Below are 7,344 nucleotides of genomic sequence, written 5' to 3'. Positions count from 1 at the left end.
CCGCTCAAATCCGCCGCGAGTAGATATTGTTTTTTTTTTTTGGGCTTTACCTCAAGATTTTTAAAACACGCTGCTGGAAAGAGGTTTCCACACCCTAATAAAGAATGCTTTGTTCTCCTTCTCAACTGATGTGAGATCTCACAATCTAATCTACCTCCCTCTGGTTCCCAGCGTTCTTGTTGGCACTTGTTCCTTTCTCCAATCGATGTGAGACCCCCAATCCACCCTCCTTCAGGGCCCAATGTCCTTGTTGGCCCATTGTCTCGTGTCCACCCTCTTTTGGGGTTCAGCCTCCTCGCTGACACATCGTTCGTTATCTGGCTTTGATACAATTTGTAATAGCCCAAGTCTACCATCAATAAATATTGGTAATAGCCCAAGTCCACCATCAATAAATATTGTCATCTTTGGGCTTTTTCTTTCAGCCTTTTCCTCAAGGTTTTTAAAATGCGTGTAAAGGTTCCACACCCTTATAAAATGTTTCGTTCTCTTCCCTGATATGAGATTTATAAGGGTGTGAAAATCTCTCTCTACTTTTAAAAAAGGAAAGCAGTAGATACAATATACAATATCAATATTTGATTGTGGTGAAGAAAAGCTGTGCCTGTCTTGTCCCTTAGTAGATAATCATTTTATGTTTTTTTGAAATATAGATCCAAAATTTGTATGAAGTCGGGTACATTTTCTCTGATTTTCTGGACGTCCAAAGTGTAGTAGGGGCATTTTATGTAATTGATTATGTCCTACCCTTAAACTTTAGGTCAAAAAGGATTTTTTTTTTCTATAAATATTTTATTCAACCATCTTAAATGGTTGAATTTTCCTAGAAAATCATAAGAGCAATTTATGTTGAAAAAACTTGTGTTGGTCTATAGGGTCCGTCTTTACTCTCTAAAACATGTAGGTAGTGCCGTTAGGCCACATAGGATATAGAAAAATACCGAAACCATCAAGAATCAAGTCTAAATTTCAAATATGGGGCTTGAAGCATTACATTTAGCTATCGAACACTTAGAAGATCAACTTTGCCACGATAAATAACAATATCGACGTTGATTCAATTGAGCAATCCAATGAAAACCCAACAAATGAATCAGTGTCTTTTAGCATATACATTTTTTAATTTAATGTTGGCCAAGAACTCATATGGGGGATGATAATATAAAAATATTAGTGCTTTTGGGCATGTGTTTGCAACATTATTAGAATATTGGTAGTGGATTTGGACTTGGAATCCAACTTCCATTAGATTCCCCTCTCTTTTCTCCCAATTCCACTTGCAAATCTATTGGTACAACATTAAATTACTAAGATCCGGACTAGGGATGCTAAATATGATATAATTATGCATCTAATCTTATTTATGCATTGTTAGTGCCTTAATTCCCTTCCTTAAAATCCTTACTTAGATGATATTTACGTACGTCTTTTATAGGTTTTTTTTTTTGAACTTCCTATCTGTCCGATGTGTACTAAATATTAAATAACGAATCTCCATAATATTACTATGGTGATATATGAATAATTTAATATGCGTAAATTTTTGTGACTCTTCAATTATTAACTAAGTACATGTGTATATATAATATAAAATAATTGAAAGTCAAAGATTCAGATTTATTTAATAAAAAGTTCAAATTTGTTCCACTGCCTGCCATTACACAAACCATGGAGCCTTTGCCATTGAAATATTGTGCTATCAACTTCAATGTGTACTTTTCCTCAATACCAACATTACAACTATTTTAATAATGAAAAATGTTCCATTTATGTTTAAAGTAAGTTATCCACATATAATATAAATTTAAATTAGTTTCTTTTCAAAATGCCAAATTTAAATAAATTAAAAAAAAAAACAATTGGACATATACTTAATTCTTAGGTTTAAAATCATATTATCATATCGGGTCTCTAAACTTTTCATCCTCATCATGTTTTGGTCTCCAAAATTTATAAGAAAATTGTAACACCTCAAGTCTATTGCTAGTAAATATTGTCCGTTTTGACTTGTTACGTATTGCAGTCAGCCTCATGGTTTTAAAACGTATATGTTAGGGAGATGCTTGCATACCCTTATAAGGAATGCTTCGTTTTCCTCTCCAACCGATGTGAGCGAACTATTCACCATTGTAAAGTTCAGGCGGGCAATCCAAATTGTGAGATTCTACATCAGTTGGAGAGGGGAATGAAGCATTTCCTTATAAGGATGTGGAAACCTCTCCCTATCAGACGCGTTATAAAACTATGAAGCTGACGGCGATACGTAACAGACTAAAGATGACAAAGTTTATTCAGATTTAAATCTCGAGATATCTTTAGTATCATGCTATTATTTAATTTAACGGGTAAGAAATAATAATTTGAGGAGAGCACTAAAGCATATAATATAATAATTGGAAGAACAAANTCATCATGTTTTGGTCTCCAAAATTTATAAGAAAATTGTAACACCTCAAGTCTATTGCTAGTAAATATTGTCCGTTTTGACTTGTTACGTATTGCAGTCAGCCTCATGGTTTTAAAACGTATATGTTAGGGAGATGCTTGCATACCCTTATAAGGAATGCTTCGTTTTCCTCTCCAACCGATGTGAGCGAACTATTCACCATTGTAAAGTTCAGGCGGGCAATCCAAATTGTGAGATTCTACATCGGTTGGAGAGGGGAATGAAGCATTTCCTTATAAGGATGTGGAAACCTCTCCCTAACAGACGCGTTTTAAAACTATGAAGCTGACAGCGATACGTAACAAACTAAAGAAGACAAAGTTCATTCAGATTTAAATCTCGAGATATCTTTAGTATCATGCTATTATTTAATTTAACGGGTAAAAAATAATAATTTGTGGAGAGCACTAAAGCATATAATATAATAATTGGAAGAACAAATGAGAAAGGGAGTTAGAAAAGTAGTGTTGGGTGGGATTCTCCAATGAACATGTAAAGATGTGTAGAGAAAATGATCATAAAAAGCATAGTGGAAATAATATCAATATGCATTAAGAGTGGGAAGGGAGGCAAACAACTTTATAATAATCACACAAAGCCATGCCTTTAGGAATGCCTTACCATCTTTGGTTCTTTCTCAATTATTTCTTTCAATAATTCGCCACTACGATTATATTTATAATCATTTTCGATCCAAAATAATTCAAAACTTTGTCACGATTTAGCGTTATTGGTCACATTAAAAAAATCTAAACGATCCCAACTTTAAATATATAAATATTTTTTTGTCTCTTATTCCTTTTTTTAATACGGGTGAAAAAGTATTTCAGCTCGATTCAATTCAATCCAACTCGTAAATGCTTCTAAATATCGTTGTTTTGGTTATATTTTTAAATATATAAAAATAAAAAAATAAATTTGAAAGAGTCGTTAAATAAATAAACAATTTAAATAGTTATCAAACGAGAACAAAAAGATCAGAGCACTTTTGAAAAGTGCTAATTTGGAGAGTAGGCGATGGATCAGATATGAATGAAGTCAACCTCGGATAGATTTAAAATATTTTAATTTTATAAGAGAGTGGAATAATTTTTTTTATTTGCAAAAAGGTCCCAAAATCATTGGCCAAACTTCCAACTGCCCCAAAGTTTTCAATAATATAATATAATTATATATTTAATATTAAAAAGATTATGGAGGAAAATATAATTTTTTTTAAGATTCCCAAAAAAAAACTTTATTACAAAAAATAATGTCATTATTATAAGGAATGAAAAGGAAACATTATTTTATTAATTATTCTGTACCATAGAAAAGGAAACAAGTTGATATTGACTAAAATAATAAAGTTATAAAATAAAAAAATAAAAAAAAAACTAATTTTAGTTGCCATTCTTTTCAAATATCCTTATCTTTTCTATTCTAAAATTTTATTTGAATTTTAAAATTTTTTATACAAGAAAATCATGCACGGAGAGAAAGCTAGTGATTATGAGGTCCCAATTTTTGAGTGAACGGGACACCAAGGGTAGAGCTTGTTTTGATTTTTACATATTGTTAACGAGTTAGAACAATGATTCTTCGTATTGTCAAAGAGTTCAACAATGTAAATAGAGAACGCGTTCATGTAGGAACAAGGTTCAAGTCTACCGGTCTATTAGGATGCATAAGTTGCATACATCATCACTGCATTTTCACTTAACACCTATCATGATGATAAACAGCTCATCCCGCTCTAACCTTCTCTTGTATTCTCAAAATTACTTATGTTGCTCCATCCCNACATCATCACTGCATTTCCACTTAACACCTATCACGATGATAAACAGCTCATCCCGCTCTGACCTTCTCTTGTATTCTCAAAATTACTTATGTTGCTCTATCCCCGCAAGAGCAGAGAACCCATCGATGTCTCAACTATGCTACTACTTAGATGCTTTTAGCAGTTATCTGCTCTGCACTTAAGTACTTAATGTTTATCGTGCGGGGTGTAAAAGAAATACCGACTATGCTGGATTATGTTTATGGTAAGTATATTAAGTAGACTCGATCATATCACGATGGATAAGTATTCAACGAGAAATTTGATGCTAAATTGGGCACCGACTATGGTGTATAATTCTTGCATTTATTACCTATAGAGGAAGGAAAAGAAGATTCGTTCATCAAAAGATTGAACCACTAAATTTAAATCCCAATCATATTATAATGTTGTCTCATCACTACAAAAAAGAAAGGGCCCTTCTTTAATTTTGTTGAATGTCTTTTCATGTTTTCTTTACTTCTTTCATTTTCATCAAAACCCCCCTTTTTTTTTTTTTTTAATGCTTTTTAGGGTTTTCTTTTCATACCAAATTATTGAAATTAAACAATTCGTTTAATTAGTACAACTAGACGAATATCAAAATTTTAACTTACGACTTCACAACAAGAAGTACGCTAAATTATGGTCATAAGCACGTATACATTATGACCACATCTGAATGAGAACGATTTTGAAGATAGAATGATTAAGAAAGACTTTAATTTTTCTTTTTACTGGCTTAGTCATATGAACTTCAAAATAAAGCGTATTTTGTTGTTGGATCGTCTGTTATGAATTTTTTTTAGGAAGCATGCATTTTGAATCTTGTTCGGTATGAACGGAAGATTTTTAAATTGGGGAATTTTAAAAGTTGACGTATCAAAAGAAAAAGAAAAAGAAAAAAGGTAAATCAAACTAAATCAAATTTTTAATTTTTAAAAGACCAAGTACAAAGACAATAAAATAATTAAGGAATAATTAAAATTAAGATAAACTAATTAAAGAATATCAAGTTTATTAATTATTATTGGATGTATTTTCTAGAATATATTTTTAAAACATTATTTTGTAGACTATTTTTTCAAAATGATTTTATTTTCTTTTTAATTAAAATGTTATTTATAAATCCATGTTCCATGGGTCCCTTCACATTTCCTTAACAAATGTCACCCACAATATTACCATTTATAATTGGCTATCCTCAACTTGGATTTATTTAATTCTTAAAGTTTGACATATTTATTCGATAAACCTTCATCGATTCAGCACTAACAACAATAAAGTTTATAAATGAAATTCGAACATGTTGTTTTTAAAAGAAAATATATTGTATGTGTCGTAAATATAAAAATTAAATTATTAAAACGAGACAGTACGATATAAATATGAGTATTAGAGGTCAATACATATCCAATTTTCATAAGAACATTGTAAAGGACAATGTAGCAAAAGGTAAAGAATTAGCCTTGGGTTTGAAGGAGTTATTATTTATCGGGTAAATATTTTGTTTCTACGTGGGGTTTAGGGTTTAAAACGAGCTCTAAATTTAGTGATTCTCGATCTAAAATTTAACAATAACGACTTATACCCTAGATTCAGAATCTAGATTCAGCATTTAATGACCCTAACATTCCCTTGCATCTCCTGCAACATGATTCCTCCTTTCATTCCCACATAGAGTCATTTCAACATGCAAATATTCAATTTCAAATTTTCAATGACTGAGCCGTAAAAGGAATGTTTGTTTTATTGGTATAGATAATAACTTTCTAAGTCAACTCATCTTCAGAATCACTCTCATTTAAATATAATCTTAGTTCATTCATATACTTCTCGTTTATTCGAGTCTCACATGAATATCCTACCAGTTTCGTTGGCAAGGATCAAATAAAACTTTAGTTTGGGTATTAAATTCATACATGCATATGGATATGATCAATGTAGATGAGTTAGAGAATATATGCGAAATGAAAAGGGGTAAGAAAACAAGAAGATAGGTGGAATCACATGTGGTTTCCAAATTGGTTTAGGTAGAGAGAGATGATGATGATGATGTGGGTTTCCCACTAATCTATGTCTCATCCAACTCCTAAGCTTTGTTTATGTTATGTTGTTTGGAATTGTATTCCTTTGAATATACTTTCATATTGTTGTTTATTATTGTTCATGATTGTTTTTGTTTTTTCATGATTCCCTCATGAATGCCCCCACCATTGATTCCTTCTACTACTTAAGGTGTGTGAGGTTTGTTCTTCTCTTGCATACACCTAAAGCTCAACAACAACCCTTTTGCCTTCCTCTCTAAGGTTTGCTTCATCTTCCTTCAAATTTTCAATTGCTATAAGCTATAAGTTTCTTTTTACTTTCCTTTTTTTAATAGTACCAATCTCTCTCTCTTAAGGTGATTTCAACTCTTGTTTATCGAACCCTTTTTGTCTTTCTTTCTCTTTCCATCTTCGAGTATCAACTTATGTGTCGATGTTCTATTCGATGGGATGATAGATATATCAAATAGAAAATCGGAGAGATGGCTGAGTGGTTGATAGCTCTCTAATTTTGAAAACTAGTATAGTTCGAAACAAGAACTATCGAGGGTTTGAATCTCTCTCTCCCATAAGTGAATAGATTTGTTTCTTTATTTTATTGGTTTTGCCCGGCTCAGTAATACTTTTAAAATATATCATGATCTATCGACATGTTTGAGAGTGATTTCGTAATGGTTGAAACGACTTTTGTCAATGTAGAACCGACATGTTTGAAAGTGACTTCAGAACGGTTAAAACTACTTTTATCAGGTTTAAATTTGCAACCTGGATATTATTTTTATTGAGTAGAAAATCACGTTTAAATTGGTTTTGAATGATACCATTTCAAAATCACTGTTACACGTACGAAAAGTAAAGCAAAAAGAACGTTTTTTTTCGAGGTTTCAAAGGATATGAAGGGTATTAAAAAGAAGTACGTGTATATTTTTGTAGGGAAAGTTGGAGAAAATTTGTTTGAGAAAGAAAGAAAAAGGAGAAGACAATAATAATGGTGGGTGAGGTGGCAATGGAGAAGAACAAGAAAGTAAGGAGAGAGAACAAATTTGAAA

This window comes from Cucurbita pepo, chromosome LG11 (assembly GCF_002806865.2).
Source record: "Cucurbita pepo subsp. pepo cultivar mu-cu-16 chromosome LG11, ASM280686v2, whole genome shotgun sequence".
Taxonomy (NCBI): Eukaryota; Viridiplantae; Streptophyta; class Magnoliopsida; order Cucurbitales; family Cucurbitaceae; genus Cucurbita; species Cucurbita pepo.
Note: the sequence above shows the minus strand (reverse complement) of the source record.